General features: G+C 44.2%; 1 protein-coding gene and 1 non-coding gene across 2 annotated transcripts in view; one reads left to right on the top strand and one right to left on the bottom strand.

Annotated features, from left to right (window-relative positions):
- Positions 1 to 21,990, bottom strand: part of LOC126235466 (protein Wnt-10b-like) — a 676,160-nt gene that overhangs the window by 565,657 nt on the left and 88,513 nt on the right. The gene's annotated exons all lie outside the window — the stretch shown is intronic.
- Trnaa-cgc (transfer RNA alanine (anticodon CGC)) lies at positions 7,392 to 7,464 on the top strand. Its single transcript has one exon. It is a non-coding gene; the product is annotated as a tRNA-Ala (tRNA).

Below are 21,990 nucleotides of genomic sequence, written 5' to 3'. Positions count from 1 at the left end.
AGTGCTCAGAGCCATTTCTTTTATATTAGGAAGTGGGATTAAAGTACAGAGTGAAGGGATATCAGTGATAAGGTTCACTAGAGGCAGTGCTACCCTGTTTGAAAGCAAGGACGACTTTGTAAGTTGTTAGCTAGTCGGGAGGCCCAGCCACTCTGAGGTATAAGTGCAGGAAATTTTCTTTACCATTCCATGCAAATACTGTTTGTTGGACGAGGAGCCCAAACCATGACTTATTTTGATCAGCTAGAGAGATGAAGACATTTGCAGAATAAATCTAATACCTGACAAGCGTACACGTCGACGGGACACACGAGAGCAGATACTAGGGTAACAAAATGCAGTTACATTTAGGGATGGAAACCTTTGAGAGGGGAACTGCCTTTGTGCATGCTTGCGTGTGTGTGTGTGTGTGTGTGTGTGTGAGTGTGTGTGTGTGTGTGTGTGTTTGTTAGTACGAAAAAAGATGGCATTATATAACGCCTATAAAAGTTGCTGTTAAATAATACGAGTGGGTGGGCGAAGAATCTATGCTCGGCAATCAGGTGTATGACCAGGCCCGTAGAAAATTTCACAGAAAATTATGAAGAGGTCCTCCTAAGGTGAAAATGCGATACTGGACTTCATGAGAGACACCTTACTATAGCTCGCAGGTCGATCAATAATTTGTCTCTGAGCTCAGTGTTCTATTGCCGCTAACGCTGCTAGCCTGCTTCACGCATGTCATCAACATGTGAGAGACGTTAGATTATCCTCCATAACACTTGTTCATGACGCGTACCTGTGCAGTTTCGACCGTCGGAGACGTCTGTCGACTCTTGATCATATCGAGTCTGACCACGCTGACCCTCCTCCGGAATGGTCATCCATCTTGTGTTTACGGAGAGGTGTCATCGCGATGAGCCTACAATGTTACAATTTTACTTTGGAGCTGGCACCATCATCGTGTTGATACATGCCACCATCTACAGAACGTTTTTGTGATGGCATTTTACCGATTTGAAATAGTATGATTGGTAGCTGTTTTCAATACTTAATTACACTGACGGAAAAAAAAACACAAAACCAAGAAAAAGTTTGTGCGACGCAAACGAAAGTTGGTAGACATATTTCTACATCAGAAAGTTGATGTCTGTTCAAATTTTGCGGCAGTCGCATAAGAGTGGCGCTAACGACGCCACTATAAGAGCGCAAGTCAGGCTTGCTTTAAATACACGCCGTAACGGTCGTGGGCGTTACTTTCATTTGAAATTGGACGTGGTTGTTGATGTTAGTTGAGAACTCCTCTACGGCGACAAAGATGCCATTGTGAACACCTCACTGAGTATCAACGAGGTCGTGTAATAGGGCTACGAGAAGCTGGATGTTCCTTCTGCGATACTGCAGAAAAACTTGGTTAGAAAGTATCCACTGTACATGACCGCTGGCAGCGGTGGTCACAAGAATGTACGGACGCAAGAAGACTACACTTGGGAAGGCCATGTGGCACTAGCAAGAGACAAGACCGTCGTGTTCGGCGTTTGGCTCTGGCGCATCGTACTGCATCGGGAGCAGCAATCTGCGCAGCAGTTGGCACCGCAGTGACACAACGAACTGTTACAAATCGGTTACTTCAAGGACAGCTCCGAACCAGACGCCCTGTAGCTTGCATTCCACTGACCCCAAACCACCGCCATTTGCGACTCCAGTACCGTCAAGTGGGAGCTCATTGGAAGGCAGAGTGGAGGTGTGTTGTGTTTTCTGATGAAAGCTGATACTGCCGAGTCGCCCTTGATGGCCTTATGTTGATTAGAAGCAGGACCTGCAACCGACTTGGCTGCGTGCTAGGCATACCGGGCCTACTCCAGGAGTTATGGTCTGTGGCGCGATTTCGTATGATGGCAGGAGCACTGTCATGGCCATCCCATGCATCCTGGCTGCAAAATTGTTCTCAATCTGGTGATTCAACCTGCTGTGCTGCCGTTCACGAATAATCACGCCTTGAACAGTTAACTACGAGACGACCATGGGTGAATATCACATATTGTTCTTATAGCTAGTTTTTGTGCAATCAATACTTTCTTTCTAAGCGATGATTTACCCCACAAATTTCTCATACAACATTACAGAGCGAAAATATGTAAAATGAGTCAGGAGGTTGATTCGCTTGTTTCTAAGACTAGCAATTATACGAAGAGCAAAAGCAGCTAAACTTAACTTTCTGAGAAGCTCTGTACCACACTTCTGCCACTTCATGTGTTCATCAAAATTTACACCCAAAATGTTTGAAGAATTCTGTCCAATTTACTGACTACTGTTCATGTGTTACATCAATTGTTGGTATGTACCTATTCGTTGTACAGAGATGACTATAATGTGTTATCTCAAAATTTAGGGCGATCCATCTACAGAGAACCACTTAATATTTTTTTTCAAAAATATCATTAACGAACTTTTCTGTGCCTTTCTGTGTAGTGCGAGTTATTGTAACACTAATATCCTCTGCAAAAGTACCAATTCTGCATGTTGAAAGTTAAGTGGAAGGTCATTCACATATTGTAAATGGAATAGGAGTGGATCCAGAATTGAACGCTGTGAGTCTCCCTTCGTTATTTATCACCGGCCACTAACGTTTCTACTCTTCCATCTTTGTTTAAATTATCCAGCGCAACTTTTTGCAATCTGTTTGTGTAGCCTAACTGAAACCAAGTGAGTATAAAGTCGTCGATTCCATAAAACTTGAGTTTTCTAAGCGTGTAACATGACTTACACAATCAAACGTCTTGAAAAGAGCACAAAAATACCAGCTGACGATATTTCATTATTTAAGATTTGTAATTTTTGGTAATTTAAACGTACAAATAGCATTCTCTGTCATGTAACACGTCTGGAATCCAAATTGTGATATGCTAAATAAATTGTTTCTACTTAAATGTGCTACTGCTGTTGAGTACAGTACCTTTACTAACATTATGGAAAAAGAGGTCAGTAACGAAATTCGACGATTATTATTCGAGTCTTTCTTGTCATCGTACTTAAGAAAGGTTCAACAATTGCATATTTTAATCTGTCTGGAAAAATGCTCTATACCAGTGATGTGTTACCTATTAACTTAGAACACCTTTCCAGAATTCGGTTTGAAATTACGACATCATAAGTATCAGCCTCGGTATTATAGAATTTTTATAATTTTGATCCTATTTTCGCTGCTACATTTAGACAGTGACTGTTAAAAGTACTGCTTTCAGCCATAACACTGTCATTGAATTAAATTGTTACGGTATCTTGTACACTGACGGGCTATCTTGTCTCTCATTTGACAATATCCTATGCGATTTTCGTCTTATTATCTGCATTATTTATTGCTGTCACGACGTGCTTACATAACTTCCCTCAAAATGCTGCAGTACTTTTTGCAGCATGCAAGTGATCTCGGATGCTGACTTACTCCGGCATTTATACAAATTCCTATTACTGAGGTTTTCATTCGCTTGGTTATCCATGGCTTACTTTTTTTTAAATAGATTTCTGTATAATATTGTAGGAAAGCAATTTTCAAATATTGACACAAATTTAATACGGAATAAATTGAATTTGATATTAGCATCTCTTTCTACACATACCTCATCCCATACCATTCCACTTAACATGCTTTGAAAACATTATATCTTGATCTCACTAGTAATCCTCACTGCTTTGTATGACCCTGCCTCACGGTTGTATGGTGCCATGCTGTTTATTTCCATTAATTGGGAAACATGATCAGAAGTCCATTAACAATTGGGTGCACATAATTGTTTCAGCCTGAGCACTTTCTATAAAAATATTATGTCAGTTTCTTACTATCTTGCTGCAGACGAGTTGAAAATTGACTACTGCAATTAGGTTCAAACACCCAAATAATTATTCCAGTTCATTTTCCCTGTCCGTATATTTTAAGACGTCTACACTGAAATCCGCACAAACTGCTAACTGTTTGTTCTTGCCTAACAGATAGTTCAATAAAACATCTAGATTTCTCATAAATAGGTAAAAGTTTCTTGGAGGGGATCTGCAGACTACTATAATTACCAGAGAAGTATTCTGCAGTAGTTTCTCACAAGCAGATGCGTCTAGGTTCTGATGTATACAAAAACCACTTGTTTAATTTTACATACGTTGTAACTTCTCCTTTTTTCCACGTTAGCTCTACACAGAAATGATGATGGTGTATAATAGCTGATACCTAACTTTCCAACGCTCTGGTTGCATTGTGTTCAGAGAGGCAGATAACATATCTCACTTCACAATTTTCCACATCTTCTAAGCACAAAAGAATTTCATTTATCTTGTTTTCAACTTCCTAATGTTCTGATGAAACAAATTAATTTTATTTTTCTGGAAACTGTTACATACGTAATGGTCCTATTCTGATGTCATTTCTTTGAATTGTGTGTGTCTTAACCACACTCTAACCTAAATAATGTGCCTCTATCAGTAATCACAGACATTTTGTCTAGTGTGCCTGTAGCCCCCCTTACTCTTTCTGCAAGATGGTCAGCTGTACTGTCCTCTCCCTGCTGTTAAGGGTGGGGGAAGGGGCTATCTGAGGAACAAAATAAAGCATGGCGGACGAAGCGAGGAGGCCATAAGAAGCACACTAGCACAGTCAAAGAAAGCATTCGTCGGCAAAAGATGTCAACTAATTTCAAGTCTACTAGTATAAAAATGAAGCCTTAATTTAGGCAAAAAAAAAAAATACCAAGAGTACAGCACTTTACAGCATGATAGACTGAGAACATTTAGAAAGAAGAGTATTAAAGCCTGTGAAGTGAAGACTTACATAATAATACTGAAAGTAAGTAAATGTCGTGTGACTAGGGCCTCCCGTCGGGTAGACCGTTCGCCGGGTACAAGTCTTTCGATTTGACGCCACTTCGGCGACTTGCGCGTCGATAGGGATGTAATGATAATGATGAGGACAACACAACACCCAGTCCCTGAGCGGAGAAGATCTCCGACCCAGCCGGGAATCGAACCCGGGCCCTTAGGACTGACATTCTGTCGCGCTGACCACTCAGCTACCGGGCGCAGACTCTGAAAGTAAATGGGCTGTGGAGACAGGAAAGGAGCAGAGGAGGAGGAATATGTGGAGAACACTAAAAGAACGGACAGGACGATATGACAACTTTTAAAAAAATCAGGGAACCATTCCATTGTACGATAAGGAATGTTATATAAGTGCTGCTTACGTAGTAGTTTCTGATGTGTGAAATCCGCGTGTTTTTTGCGTTTTCTTATTTTGTGTCGTTATGGTTTATTTTATGTACGAAAATAACACATTTCCTGTAGACTATATATACGCAGACGTATACTTCCTAGCTAACTCTTCCAAGGCCACCGAGCGAAGTGACACAGTACCAATCAGGGCTTCAGAGTAAGGTTTATGGTAATTTCGCTCGATCGCTTAAGACAAGTGCTACGATTGTTGCCTGAAAAGGAGAGTCCCGATTTCCCATCCAGTCGTTCCATAGTCCGAACTTGTGCTCCGTCCCTAATGACCTTCGTGCAGAATGAGCGTTAAGTGTTAATCTTCCTTCTTCAGATCCAAAGTTATACAAGCTGTAAACGATAACTGCTTACAACGTACCACAGTTGTGCAGGGGATACCAAGACAAACAATCTGACACGCGAGACACTTGTAGTTTGTCAAGTCTGGGAACAGCATCAAACTGGTCTACAAAAGCCACGTAAGATACAGCCCATGCAGGCAGCACGAGATTTAAAATATTCTCTCGCCCTCTTCGCCACAGGCCAAGTAGTTCTTTTACTAGCTAAAATCATCCTTGAACATTGAACGCACCTAGTTGTTCCGCTTACAAACTGTGAAACTGACGTAGTGTAAATATTACACGAATATTTCGTGAATTTTAACAGCATGAAATTAGGACAGGAATGGCGTCCGGCCACAAAGTAAAAAATAGAAAGAAAGTTGCAGTCATGAAAGCAACGGTAGGATAAACACTGACCAGAGCTAGAAGTTATTGTCAAGACAAAAATGGCTCTGAGCATTATGGGACTTAACTTCTCACGTCATCAGTCCCCTAGAACTAAGAACTACTTAAACCTAACTAACCTAAGGACATCACACACATCCATGCCCGAGGCAGGATTCGAACCTGCGACCGTAGCGGTCGTGCGGTTCCAGACTGTAGTGCCTAGAACCGCTCGGCCACCATGGCCGGCGACAAAATGGACCTTTGTTTATATACAACTTAACAAACGTACCATCTGCTTTGAGAATAATGGATGGGAAAAAATGCGTTCTTCTGGGAAAAAACGATGCAGTGCAAATTGTGCTCATGTTTGCCGTCATCCGATACGCCGCATATGGACACTGAAGATGGTGACATACTTTATATTGTGAACCATCTCGCTTTGCTCGGCCGCATTATGTGGTTTGGTGGTTTTACCAGGTGGGAGAGTAACGAATGCGGACATCTCGTACGGGGAAATATGAAATAAGAAACTCCTGCCAATGGCCAATGGCTTCCTGCTTACTGGAGACCCAGTAAACAGCCGTATCTCCAATTCGCAAATAGATCTAATTTGTTAAGGATGATACTGTTATGTATTGAAAGCGACCCACGCGCTCGAGCCTATTGATAAACTCTCCTTGCCGTGGGCTGCATCTGTCAAATCGCCTTTTGTATGTCATGGTTCTTTCAGCAAGACGTCAGCGGACGCTGCAGACCGCCACCCTGTCACCTATTCTGACACGCGACGCCGAGCTTTTGATGGGGAAGCCGGCGGCGGGGGTTCCCCTCGCGCCACCTGCGGGGCTGCCAACCGCAGCGCAGCTCAGCAGAATTGGGTCGCGGCCGGCGGTCGGCGGCTGGCGGGTCGGCCTTTGGAGCTGCCTCCGCACGACTCGTGACGCCGCGCTTTGGGGAGGAAGAAGCAGCAGGCGGCTAAATGAGTGACGAACGACGATGTACAGACACGGCCGCAACAACAAGCACCGCCTTCTCAAAGGCGGCCGCCGCCCGCGCTTTTATTGCGGCAACAGCGTGTGGGCCTGCGCCCGCGGCGGCGTATCGCGGATCTAACACTCCCAACGGGTCAGCCTTCCCATCCAGAGATCACGGCCAGTCGGCTCCTCACGTGAATGCTGTCCCAGGCAATTTAGTTGATGACGTACTGGACTTGAGTTCGAGACGAGCATAGATATGGGGTTTTCGGTTATATCGATTTCTTCAACGCCAGTTTAACACGACTGTTAAAACGGCTCCCGGAATAACCGATTTTCGGTTTTTATTCCTGTTATTTCCCGTAATAAACGAATAAATCGAACAAAGATTGAAAAATTTTGACTCTCTCAATTTCAAGATACATACACCGTAATCAAAAGTATCCGGACACCTGGCTGAAAACCGGGCGAGGTGGCGCAGTGGTTAGCACACTGGACTCGCATTCGGGAGGACGACGGTTCAATCCCGTCTCCGGCCATCCTGATTTAGGTTTTCCGTGATTTCCCTAAATCGTTTCAGGCAAATGCCGGGGTGGTTCCTTTGAAAGGGCACGGCCGATTGCCTTCCCACTCCTTCCCTAACCCGAGCTTGCGCTCCGTCTCTAATGACCTCGTTGTCGACGGGACGTTAAACACTAACCACCACCACCACCACCTGGCTGAAAATCGCTTGAAAGTTCGTGACGCCCTCTATCAGTAATGCTGGAATTCAATATGGTGTTGGCCCACCCTTAGCCAATGACATCCTCCACTCTCGCTGGTACACGTTCAATCAGGTGCTGGAAGGTTTCTTGGGGAATCGCAGTCCGTTCTTCACGGAATGCTGCGCTGAGGAGAGGTATCGATATCGGTCGGTGAGGCCTGGCACGAAGTCGGCGTTACAAAACATGCCACAGGTGTTCTATAGGATTCAGGTCAGGACACTGTGCAGGCCAGTCGATTACAGGGATGTTATCGTCGTGTAACGACTCCGCCACAGGCCGTGCATTATGAACAGATGCTCGATCGTGTTCAAAGATGCAGTCGCCATCCCCGAATTGCTCTTCAACAGTGGGAAGCAAAAAGGTGCTTAAAACATAAATGTAGGCTTGTGCTGTGATAGTGCCACGTAAAACAACAAGGGGAGCACGACCTCTCCATGAAAAACACGACCACACCATAACACAACCGCCTCCGAATTTTACTGTTGGCACTAAACACGCTGGCAGATGACGTTCACCGGGCGACGTACCCACACCCTGCCATCGGATCGCCACATTGTGTAACGTGATTCGTCACTCCATACAACGTTTTTCCACTGTTCAATCGTCCAGTATTCACGCTTCTCACACCAAGCGAGGCGTCGTTTGGCATTTACCGGCGAGATGTGCGGCTTATGAGCAGCCGCTCGACCATGAAATCCAATTTTTTCACCTCCCGCTTAACTGTTATAGTACTTGCAGTGGATCCTCATGCAGCTTGGAATTCCTGTGTGATGATCTGGATAGATGTCTGCCTATTACAGATTACGACCCTCTTCAACTGTCCCCAGTCTGTCAGTCAACAGACGAGGTCGGCCTGTACGCTTTTGTGGTGTACGTCTCCCTTCACGTTTCCACTTCACAATCACATGGAAAACAGTGGACCTAGCGATATTTAGGAGTGTGCAAATCTCGCGTACAGACGTATGACGCAAGTGACACCCAATCACCTGACCATGTTCGAAGCCGTGAGTCCTGCGGAGCGCCCCATTCTGCTCTCTCACGATGTCTAACGACTACTGAGTTCACTGATATGGAGTACCTGGCAGTAGGTGGCAGCACAATGCACCTAAAACGAAAAACGTGTGTTTTTGGGGGTGTCCTGATACTTTTGATCACACAGTGTAGACTCAAAATATTAAACTAAATAGGGAAATAAAAGAAATCTTAGTCCGTCCACAGTTCGCTGCTTTTCTCTAACAGTAATAAATGGTTGAATACTAAAAAAGATCGCCAGTGTTCTCCTATTGCTTCTAATTTTTTGAAATTCTGTTGAAAGATAATGTTGTAATTAGGGACCATACCACTATTTGGGCGTTAGGATAGTCAGTGTTAAAGAGGGGAAGCTGAGGCTGAAGAACTCGTGTTAATTGGCCGTTTTATAGGACTACAAGCCGATAAAAAGACGAGGAGGAGGATATCAGTGATTAACGTCCCCTCGAGGTAATTGGAGACGGAGCACAAGCTCGGGTTAGGGAAGGATAGGGATGGGGATCGGCCGTGACCTTTCAAGGGAACCATCCCGGCATTTGCTTGAAGCGATTTAGGGAAATCACGGAAAACATAAATCAGGATGGCCGGAAGCGGGTTTGAACCGTCGCCTTCCCGAATTCGAGTCCAGTGTGCTAACCACTGCGGCACCTAGCTCCGTAGAAGCAGATAAACGCGTATTACACAGATACAGGCAGCCAGTTAGCTACTTTCCATTTATATTACGTGCTACGAGTGAATTGTTAAGTTTTTAATTTATTACTTTTACCATAATTTCCTTCCTCTTTGTTATTTCATGAGAATGGCAGACAGTTCTTTAAACTCGTAAAGCAAACGAAACATTGTACTTCATTGCGACGTCACTTCGTAAAAATACACTCCTGGAAATGGAAAAAAGAACACATTGACACCGGTGTGTCAGACCCACCATACTTGCTCCGGACACTGCGAGAGGGCTGTACAAGCAATGATCACACGCACGGCACAGCGGACACACCAGGAACCGCGGTGTTGGCCGTCGAATGGCGCTAGCTGCGCAGCATTTGTGCACCGCCGCCGTCAGTGTCAGCCTGTTTGCCGTGGCGTACGGAGCTCCATCGCAGTCTTTAACACTGGTAGCATGCTGCGACAGCGTGGACGTGAACCGTATGTGCAGTTGACGGACTTTGAGCGAGGGCGTATAGTGGGCATGCGGGAGGCCGGGTGGACGTACCGCCGAATTGCTCAACACGTGGGGCGTGAGGTCTCCACAGTACATCGATGTTGTCGCCAGTGGTCGGCGGAAGGTGCACGTGCCCGTCGACCTGGGACCGGACCGCAGCGACGCACGGATGCACGCCAAGACCGTAGGATCCTACGCAGTGCCGTAGGGGACCGCATCGCCACTTCCCAGCAAATTAGGGACACTGTTGCTCCTGGGCTATCGGCGAGGACCATTCGCAACCGTCTCCATGAAGCTAGGCTACGGTCCCGCACACCGTTAGGCCGTCCTCCGCTCACGCCCCAACATCGTGCAGCCCGCCTCCAGTTGTGTCGCTACAGGCGTGAATGGAGGGACGAATGGAGACGTGTCGTCTTCAGCGATGAGAGTCGCTTCTGCCTTGGTGCCAATGATGGTCGTATGCGTGTTTGGCGCCGTGCAGGTGAGCGCCACAATCAGGACTGCATACGACCGAGGCACACAGGGCCAACACCCGGCATCATGGTGTGGGGAGCGATCTCCTACACTGGCCGTACACCACTGGTGATCGTCGAGGGGACACTGAATAGTGCACGGTACATCCAAACCGTCATCGAACCCATCGTTCTACCATTCCTAGACCGGCAAGGGAACTTGCTGTTCCAACAGGACAATGCACGTCCGCATGTATCCCGTGCCACCCAACGTGCTCTAGAAGGTGTAAGTCAACTACCCTGGCCAGCAAGATCTCCGGATCTGTCCCCCATTGAGCATGTTTGGGACTGGATGAAGCGTCGTCTCACGCGGTCTGCACGTCCAGCACGAACGCTGGTCCAACTGAGGCGCCAGGTGGAAATGGCATGGCAAGCCGTTCCACAGGACTACATCAAGCATCTCTACGATCGTCTCCATGGGAGAATAGCAGCCTGCATTGCTGCGAAAGGTGGATATACACTGTACTAGTGCCGACATTGTGCATGCTCTGTTGACTGTGTCTATGTGCCTGTGGTTCTGTCAGTGTGATCATGTGATGTATCTGACCCCAGGAATGTGTCAATAAAGTTTCCCCTTCCTGGGACAATGAATTCACGGTGTTCTTATTTCAATTTCCGGGAGTGTATTTCCGTTCTGCGATTGGTGTCAGTCTGCAATACAACGGATGTTCGGCGGTGTCAGCGAAAACTACCGTACTGACCACATGGGGGCAAGTCTTTCACACGCGACGACACACGGCAACAGGGGCATTATTATCTAAGCCAATTCCTATGCCATGTCTTTGTTGCTCATTTCTGTCGGGCATTGTTTTTAAAATACCCATTTTCTAAAATAACGCAATATATCAAACCAATGCAAATTCTACCAACAAAAATTACTCCTTTTTTAAAAATGAAAAATTGTAGCACTGGTGCTATGCGTAATTTATGTTTCGGTTTTTTCACTCGGCCAAACAAATACCGAAAACGATCATTTTTTCAGAACTAAAATATCAGTATCGGTTATGAAAGGTCGATTTTACCAACCTTAGCGCAGAAGAGGTCTCTGTTAAGTCTTCTTTCTCGAATGAAGTCATATTCCTGTGTGACGGTGTTTCGTTTACATCAAACAGACTTCATTTTATTAGCAGTGCATTCGCCCTCTTTGCCATTATCGAGAAACATCATATATAAATCATGTTATAATTAAGTGATGTCTTGGTTTCCCATTTCAGCATGAGACGGCAATATTTTTCTTTCTTTATTAATCTACGTTCCACCCACACTGGGGGGCTGCCATAGAACCAAAGTTAAAATTGCATCCATATGCAGAGCGACCATAAAATCCCACTATCATTTAAAAAAAATCGTAACTTGGAAACAGAACTGGAGATAGAGAATTGTGGTTTGTTGTAAGAGAGTTAGCAACTTTCAAAGTTTTTCTCAATTTTTCTTGTGTTGCAGATTATACTTGGAACGCCAGAAACGGCAACAGACTAGGAGAAGGCATCACGTGTCTTCTGATAGTCAGAATCCAAATCTCTGACAATGGTACTGCGGAATTATCGAGCCCAGTAAGGGTGGGCGTCACCGGCAAACACAAGCATAATGAGGCGATTCGAAAACAGACAGCCAGTGTCAAAGAGCTTCCTTGAAGTGGACGTCACCCTGTGCCTAAAACACGTGTTGACAGATTGCAATCTGTATTTCAAGTCTTTATTAGCAATTTCTCCAATGTGGTAGGTACGGAAGCGTCGATACTAAAATTCAGTCTACAACCACGAAACATACAGGGTCCTTCGAGTAGTTCACTTGCAGATATATTCTTGAGCATGTTACTCTTCTTGTCAGCAGCAGAGGTAGTCATTTCAATGTTCTGAATAGTTTTGTAGACGGTTTGACGAGAACGTCGATGCCACGATGCCTTACAGAAGATACCGTCGACGTTCTCGTCAAACCGTCTACAAAACTATTGAGAACATTGAAATGACTACCTCTGCTGCTGACAAGAAGAGTAACAAGCTCAAGAATATATCTGCAAGTGAACTACTCGAAGGACCCTGTATGTTTCGTTATCAGTTTGACCTTTGACCCCATCGCGCGAGGCTGGCTTACGCAATCGTGGCAGCGCGCCAGCCGCAGAGCCGACGCTCCAACGGGCGCACTCTAGTATTACCTAGTGCGCCCGTACGGGATAACGCGCGGCTGGCACTGTGAAATCGGCTAAGTCCGAGAGCCGACGCTCCAACGGGCGCACTCTAGTATTACCTAGTGCGCCCGTACGGGATAACGCGCGGCTGGCACTGTGAAATCGGCTAAGTCCGAGAGCCGACGCTCCAACGGGCGCACTCTAGTATTACCTAGTGCGCCCGTACGGGATAACGCGCGGCTGGCACTGTGAAATCGGCTAAGTCCGAGAGCCGACGCTCCAACGGGCGCACTCTAGTATTACCTAGTGCGCCCGTACGGGATAACGCGCGGCTGGCACTGTGAAATCGGCTAAGTCCGAGAGCCGACGCTCCAACGGGCGCACTCTAGTATTACCTAGTGCGCCCGTACGGGATAACGCGCGGCTGGCACTGTGAAATCGGCTAAGTCCGAATCAAGGTCACGCGCTCTGCGCGTATGAAAGCAAGCGAACAGGCCACAGCCTGCTCATTCGCGCTGCTGCTGCTGCACAGGCAACTGCATTGAACGCTGCCACGATGCCGTACAGAAGATACCGTCGACGTTCTCGTCAAACCGTCTACAAAACTATTGAGAACATTGAAATGACTACCTCTGCTGCTGACAAGAAGAGTAACAAGCTTAAGAATATATCTGCAAGTGAACTACTCGAAGGACCCTGTATGTTTCGTGGTTGTAGACTGAATTTTAGTATCGACGTTAACGATACATTTACCCATGGCAATGGATGGCTTACAGTAGCCATTGTAAGAGGTGGATCTGGTGTTCCTGCAGTTGGTGGCCTGGAGAGTTTCGTCGACCGTGATGTCATCGCCTTCCGTACCTACCACATTGGAGAAATTGCTAATAAAGACTTCGGAAAATCCGTATATACCTCTCCTTCCTCACTATCCCTCTACACTAGAAGTAGACGTAAGATAAATGTTAATGAATCTGTATATATTTGGATTAAAGGTAAAGGATGTTGTGAATATGTAAAGTTTGTGGCAATGGATGGCTTACAGTAGCCATTGTAAGAGGTGGATCTGGTGTTCCTGCAGTTGGTGGCCTGGAGAGTTTCGTCGACCGTGATGTCATCGCCTTCCGTACCTACCACATTGGAGAAATTGCTAATAAAGACTTCGGAAAATCCGTATATACCTCTCCTTCCTCACTATCCCTCTACACTAGAAGTAGACGTAAGATAAATGTTAATGAATCTGTATATATTTGGATTAAAGGTAAAGGATGTTGTGAATATGTAAAGTTTGTGGCAATGGATGGCTTACAGTAGCCATTGTAAGAGGTGGATCTGGTGTTCCTGCAGTTGGTGGCCTGGAGAGTTTCGTCGACCGTGATGTCATCGCCTTCCGTACCTACCACATTGGAGAAATTGCTAATAAAGACTTCGGAAAATCCGTATATACCTCTCCTTCCTCACTATCCCTCTACACTAGAAGTAGACGTAAGATAAATGTTAATGAATCTGTATATATTTGGATTAAAGGTAAAGGATGTTGTGAATATGTAAAGTTTGTGGGAGACTGTATTGTATATTTTTATAAATAAAGTGATCTGTAGCGTAGCCCAAAAAACTGTAGCGTAGCTACAAGAAATCAATTCGTCGTGCATCACGTGAACTGCAGGAAGCAAGATCAACTGTCCATGAAGTGTTTCACAGGCGCTTAAGTCTTTCCGTGTACAAAGCGAAAATCGTTGAAGCATTGAAGCCAAATGAGCGTTCTGTGTGGTAAGCACGCGCGTGGTCTATGCTGGCCTCTACAGACACTGACTATGACTACTTGAAAATGTGCCTGTTCTCACACAGAGTTCTGGTCATACGAATCACCACAACTTCAGGGTTAGGGGCTCCAAAAACCTACACAACTCACTTGACACCCCAAAGTTTAATGTTTGGTGTGGTGTAATGCACGATAGAGTGGAATGCACATTTTTCTTCACAGAGATAATCATAATGGGAAATATGTAGCTGGACTTGCTTGAACTGTTCCTGTTACAACACTTCGAAGAGTGTATCCGTCTTCCATCTTCATTTTTGTGCAACCCACATTCCAGTCCAAACAGGATGCGCTGAAAGCTACATATCACTCAAGGTGGATGGTCCTTTCGCATGGCCCCCGCGGCGTCCAGACGTCACGCCATTAGAGTTCTCTTTGTGGGATTACGTTAAGGATTGGTGTACACAATACCAGCAGATTACATAGCTACCCTTCGTGCACGAATCAATGAACAAATCAGCACCACTGATGCTGCGGCGTTCGATCATACATGGCACGAACGTGAATATTGCCTTGATATTCTACGAGCGACGAGTGGGGTACACACTAAAATTATGGCATAGTAGAAAAACACACTAAAAAAAACAAATAGTTCATATTCATAGAACATGTACCTACATTAGTATGTTCTGCAGAAATACACTACTGGCCATTAAAATTGCTACACCACGAAGATGACGTGCTACAGACACGAAATGTAACCGAAAGGAAGAAGATGCTGTGATACGCAAATGATTAGCTTTTCAAAGCATTCACACGAGGTTGGCGCCCGTGGCGACACCTACAACGTGCTTACATGAGGAAAGTTTCCAACCGATTTCTCATACACAAATAGCAGCTGACCTACGTTGCCAGGTGAAACGTTGTGATGCCTCGTGTAAGGAGGAAAAATGCGTACCATCACGTTTCCGACTTTGATAAAGGTCGGATTGTAGCCTATCGCGATTTCGGTTCATCGTATCGCGACATTGCTGCTCGCGTTGGTAGAGATCCAATGACTATTAGCAGAATATGGAATCGGTGGGTTCAGGAGGGTAATACGGAATGCCGTGCTCGATACCGACGGCCTCATATCACTAACAGTCGAGATGACAGGCATCTGATCCGCATGGCTGTAACGGATCGTGCAGCCACGTCTCTATCCCTGAGTCAACAGATGGGGACGTTTGAAAGACAACAACCATACGCACGAACAGTTCGGCGACGTTTGCAGCAGCATGGACTATCAGCTCGGAGACCACGGTTGTGGTTACCCTTGACGCTGCATCACAGACAGGAGCGCCTGCGATTATGTACTCAACGACGAACTTGAGTGCACGAATGGCAAAACGTCATTTTTTCGGATGAATCCAGGTTCTGTTTATAGCATCATGATGGTCACATCCGTGTTTGGCGACATCGCGGTGAACGCACATTGGAAGCGTGTATTCGTCATCGCCATACTGGCATATCATCCGGCGTGATGGTACGGGGTGCCATTGGTTACACGTCTAAGAAATCATACACTATCAGCGGTGACAGTCCGTCGCCGTTTAACACGGCACGGATTACGCGCGCGTCGTTCACTTCTCCGCCTACTTTTGACAGAAGTGCAGAAACATGCTTGACGGCAATCGTGTATGGAACGACGTCGCTGTGGACAGGAATGTCATCAGATAGTGTTTTTGGACGAATCCATGTTCCGTTTGTTTGAAAATGATGGCCGCCTTTTGGTTCGCCGCAGACAGGGGAAGTGGCACGCAGTGACTACCCTCGCACAAGCTATACAGCCCCAACTCGAGATCTTATTGTGTGGGGTGCTACTGCGTACAACCACAAATCCCAGTTGGTGCGTGTCCAGGGTATTGTCACCAGTGTGACCTATGTGAACGACATCCTGCGACCTATAGCCATACTCTTTCTGCACAACTCCCCAGACGCCATTTTTCAGCAAGACAATGCACGACTACACGTTGCTGAACAAACATGTGCCTTCTTTGTGTCACAGGATGTTTATCTTTTGCCCTGGCCCGCTAGATCACCAGACTCGTCGCCAATCGAAAATATATGGGATATGGTGAAACGACAGGTGCAACGCTAATGCCTTCCACCACAGATGAACTTTGGAACCAGGTGAATGCAGCATGGATGGCTATACGACAGGACGCCATTCGCGCCTTGTAAGCTTCGATGCCATCATGCGCGGAAAAGTTATCAGTGCCCATGGCGGACCCTGCTGAACCGAGGTGACTAAAATGCTAATCGTTTCTGCAGTACATTCTAATGTACATGTCCTGTGAATATTAATGTCCTATCTCTAGTCGTTCAAGGTGTCCTGTTTTTCCGAACATTAGTGTGCTTTCAGAGCTGCTAAACTTTATACAACAAACTTCGTTTTATATCACTAACAATGCCCAAGTTATAATTCTTTGAAATGATAGCTGGTCTTAATGGACACCTTTTAGTTTCTTTTACAGTTAAAGGAAACCACAGATTAAAATAATAAGATTAACATGCAATAGATATTTCTTTCGGTGATTAGAATGTAACACAGATTTCGATAGAGTAGTTTCGTGCTAAGAGGGCAACGATGATGATGATGATAACGATAGAAGCTGAAGTAATGGATTAAAATTTATGCTCCAGACAGGACTTGAAGTATGTGTTAAGGAGGACACTGGATTACGGTAGTCCATGCAGCCATAGTGCTATGGTTATGTAGTTGTTAGCACATCTGCCTAGTAAGCAGAAGACCTGGGTTAAGACACAGCACAGATATCATTATTTCAGCTTCCATTCTTATTTAAGACAAAGTTGAGAGTCATATGTCTCCAGGAAAATGTAGCTCCATAAGATTAATAGAAGATGATGATGACGACAATGACACTTACAGCAAGCCACTGTAAGTCAGCTCCCAGTGAATGCTGTATGGGTAGGAAAAATGGACAGAGATGTAGGCTATAGGATAATAGAGGTAGATGGATTATGGACTGGGAAATGGGATGTGAAAATGGAGACTGGAACAGAAAGCAGTATGGACGCGTGAGTAGTCTGGGAGAGGTACTGAAAGCTTGATCGGAGAAAAGGCGATGGGGGCTACGGTAAGAACATTATCGAATTATATACGTAATAAAAATTCAATACGACGACAATAGGTACAGGCATAATTATCACCGATATGTGGTATAACCCAAGAAATCTGCAATTCATGTGCGGGTTTTGTAATTGTACCAGCGTACATAACAGAATAAAATAAGTCGGCATTACGTAAGTGTATTATGTACCCTGGAACAATGGCGAAATCCTCATAAGGGTTGCAGTTTCTCGTTCTGCATTTAGCACTTCACATCTGTGATTGCTGTACCCAAACATAGTAAGCTTGTGCTTAATTCTTATTACAGATATTATTACTAATTTTCTCTACACTGCTGTACCGATCATGACTTACTATAAGTATGGCATTGCTTCCGTGTCATACAGGTTGATGATGCCCAAAGGGGATAACATTAAATAATAGTTATCAAATGAACTGTGAATTTAAATTAAAAACAGATTCTTGTAAGAAAATGACTCCTTTCAAAAAATTTATATTAGGTGTGCACCAATACATAAAAGACTGTTAAGTCATCTTTATTTAATAAATAAAATTCCACTTCTCCGACCTCTGCCTTTTTTAAATGTTGCCAATTACGGAAGCTTTAACGTAGATAAATCCAGCCGCATGACACAACAATTTATTAATCTTGGAAAGGCGGTAAGGCATGTGATGCTGGTCTTGATACTGAGATTGCTGTTGCCACGTTCCAAACAAAATTGCAGGCTGGCGGCAAATGTGCAATGTGGTGGTATTGTCCACATTCAAATGCCAGAAGGTAGACTAGAAATTCTCCGAAATTGGAAATTGGTATCATTTAATAAAGGGATTCACGAAGCGATTTAAATTGAAATTATCACATAATACTAATATCAGGGAAGGTAGATGTCAGAATGAAATTCACTCCAAGAATTCTTAGAGAGTGTAGTTCACCAGCGAAGCAGTCAACCTGAAAAAAAATCTCGTTCGACTTGTGCTTAGTGCTTCAGAATTGCAACTTACCCCGGGACCTTTACAAAATAGGACTGATCGAGGAGATTGCGAAGGTACGAAGAAGAGCAGTTTGTTTCGTCACATGTTCGTTGCGCACGGAGAGCTTTGCTATTGAAATTCCGAGAGCGTATATTACTAGGAGTCAACAAAATTTTGCTACTTCCTATACATATATCGCGAAAAGGCCATTTAGACGCTATAAGAGAGACTGAAGCTGAGTCAAAAGCTTCAGAAAGGTTCTTCTCCTCGAGCATCCGTCACAGCTGGAAGATGGGAGTAGGAAAAATGGCAGTCATGCATCAAGTACCCTCCACCACACACGGTTAAGCGGCTTGCGGAGTGTAGGTGCAGCCATAGAAGAATACTGTTGCATTAAGCCTTCACGTTTAGCAAGTCTTGTCTACAGTGTGCAGATACATTGAGTAATACGTACATCAGTGCTACGGAGCCTATTAGGCTTTAAGGGAGTAAAAAACTGCGTCACTCAGGAGACAGCAACTGAGACAGAAGTTTTCAGTTCCGTAACCTGAGAGAAAGAAGAAGTAATATGGGTTGATAATGCTGACGATGTTGTACTGTTTTCCCCGGGTTAATGAAAGTAAATAATAAATAAAGTTTGAAAGCAGAGAACGTATTGGACGGCAAGACGCAATTATGACAGTAATTGAAATCAAATGGAAATGCGTATGGCGTATAGCCAAGTGAATGGGTGTTAGATGGATCGAGAAAGTTATCTGCTGGATTCATAGAGAGAAGAAAAGACAGACGATATAATCGTCTAACAGAATATGATAGTGTTACAAAATATGCAGATGCCGTATGGATCAGTGTGTTACTGAAGACCAAAACGAATGGAGAAATCTGGATGGAGAAGTTTATAGCCAGGAATGAATGAAAAATTCCTATTAATAATAATAATAATAATAATAATAATAATAATAAATAAAATAAATAATTAGCAAGTCTTGTCTAATAATAATAATAATAATAAATAATAAATAATAATAATAATAAATAATAATAATAAAGGTGCAGGTATACAACCCTCTTCTAAAACTTTACACCACTCCAAGGGCACCCATACGATAGTTTGTAGGGTGGAGAAGGTAGATCTTAGGGTATGGAGTATTTTTAACACTTTTGGAAGACAAATGGTGACTTGCAAGAAGCCATAAAAAGTTTTATTTCCGATCCTGTGAAAACCTGCATAATACCGACTTTTAAATAATTTTCTTGATGGGAAAACAACTGACTACACACTATTTTTTTCCTTTCACTGACATCGAGGAAGGGGGCGAACATCCGATAAGTTACTTACTCTCACAAGAGTCGCACACTTGCAATATATTTTAAACACTTTATCGAAAATTGAAATTCTGTTTTCTTTCTATAGACACTACGTTGTATAACTGTTTAGCAATGAAATAGATTTGAAGGTGATAAATTGCACATGCCTGTACAGCTTTACTCCGGAAATATAGTTCAATCTTTGAAAACAGCGAAATTTTCATCTAATAACAAGAGCTTCGTAAGAAAAGGAATAATGAATATCATCATTTCATCGCGACCCCTTTATGAGAGGAATAAAGAGATGGATCACTTTGTCTTTTGAATATCATTGCCGTCAAGCTGCGAACGACCGTGTCATGTTAAAGAGAGAGGCGTGCGGAAGGAGTCGTTATTTCGCTTGGCGTGGCTTCCAACTAAACAAAAAGGAATCAACATGCCTTTCTTCCGAGAGAACAAAGGGACAAAGATATTTATCCGGCAAATGTGAAACCCTGCAAAGACGACTGAACGGTCCCATTTCTTTTTATGAGAAAGTGAGAAAGCTTTACTGAAGAAAGCGCTCGATAAACAGAAACGAGTATTGCTTGTTTTTGAATGCAAAAAAAGCCGACGTGTCTCAAAGGTAAGGACGCTTTTTATTAGTCGGAGTTGGCGCGCTCCGCACCGCTGGCTTGTTACTGAAGGAACTGTGTCAAGAGGCATTCCGAAGAAAACCGTTTGTGTGAAGAGTCAGGAGTTCCTATATCTCTGATAAGCAAATTACGCTTCTTGCTTCGCGTTGTGTATCACCTGAATAGCTCCCTATCAGTATTGCTCAGAGAGCCAAAGAGCAAGAATGCTACTACATGATATTTTTTTTTACTATTAATCAGATGGTATCGGTTTGAAAACTGTTACATTTACCTTCACGTATTACAAACACAATATATTGTATTGCATATTACAAGTTTTTATACACTGCTACACACACACACACACACATACATACACACACACACACATACACATACACGCACAGACATACATACACCTCTGCACGCACGTGGGCGCTAATAAACTCGAAGTTGAAAGCTCCAGATTCAAACCAATCAATGTGCAACCCTTCTCTAGCTCACATTGTCTCACGCTTAATGCAACAGTTATGATTGGTGGAATCTAAGTAGTCCGGAAACGTACATAGTTTCGCGGTTAATGGCGATGTAATTTCTAGTTTAGGTTACGGGAGCAAGTGTGATTGTATTGCGAAAATATCTAAAATGTGATTAACAATACAATGTGTGACTGTACTGAAGTTGGCGACAAACAGTAGAGTTTAACCACGTAGCTAAGTAAACCACTGAACAAGACGAAACGATTTTGGAAGCCAAATAGGAAGTGTTTCTTATAGTCGTATCCCCCGCACGTACACAGAGAAGTAGTATTAATCCCATTAAGATGGAGGGGCTTCTTGAAGCGTGCATAATTAAATATAATGCTTGCAATCGTCGCCCTAAATAGTCGTGAGGTTGGTTTTTCGTTACTCCAACAACCAGTTCACACTGATGCGTATATATTAAGTACAGTGACTGGTCCCTGGGCCGCCGAAGGTCCTTTCCACTTATTGAGCTCGACATCTTTTTCTTTGGATCGCAGTATTCCATAATACCCTGTAACTAAGAAGCCTCGATGGATTCTTGTTGAATCACAGACTGCCTCTTTCGTCAGTATACCTGCCGTTCGAGTGACTGGGGTGCCACAAGGCCCCTTTATCCGTAGCAAAACCACGTTATTTTGTTCGATGCCGAAGTGGCTAGGTAAATCCAGTGCGTTGAAAACGATTGGATGATTGCTGCGTGCCCACTGCAGGGTTGGAGCCGGTCTTGATTCTGGGAGAACTATAACATGTTCCGTTTCTGATAGTACACAAGTTGTAACACCTCTGATATAGGACAGCGGTAAGTTGCGCTGCCACGAGTGTGATACCAGACGGGAGCTGAAATTTCAGTCCATACCTTCTTACAGGATCCCGAAATGGTCAGCCACATCCCTCCACACTCTTTGAGCCATCAATGTTTATTTTTTGCACACAGTTGCAGTTTGACAGATACTCTGCTAGGGTGACAGCCAGAGCGAGAGCACCAGCAGCAGCGAGTACTGTTTGTATAAAGCGTTTATTTTGCATTTTGTTTACGACCTTCCACTAAGGAAGGGATTCTATTAGTGTTTATCTGCTCTGCATAGTAACTAACAGTTCTTGATAAAACTTTACGTAGTTTTCGTGTTAGATTTCTTAGTGTTTTCTTGATCGTTTAGAACAGAAAG

The sequence above is a fragment of the Schistocerca nitens genome, chromosome 2 (genome assembly GCF_023898315.1).
Source record: "Schistocerca nitens isolate TAMUIC-IGC-003100 chromosome 2, iqSchNite1.1, whole genome shotgun sequence".
Lineage (NCBI taxonomy): Eukaryota > Metazoa > Arthropoda > Insecta > Orthoptera > Acrididae > Schistocerca > Schistocerca nitens.
This window is presented reverse-complemented; position numbering and strand designations above follow the sequence as displayed.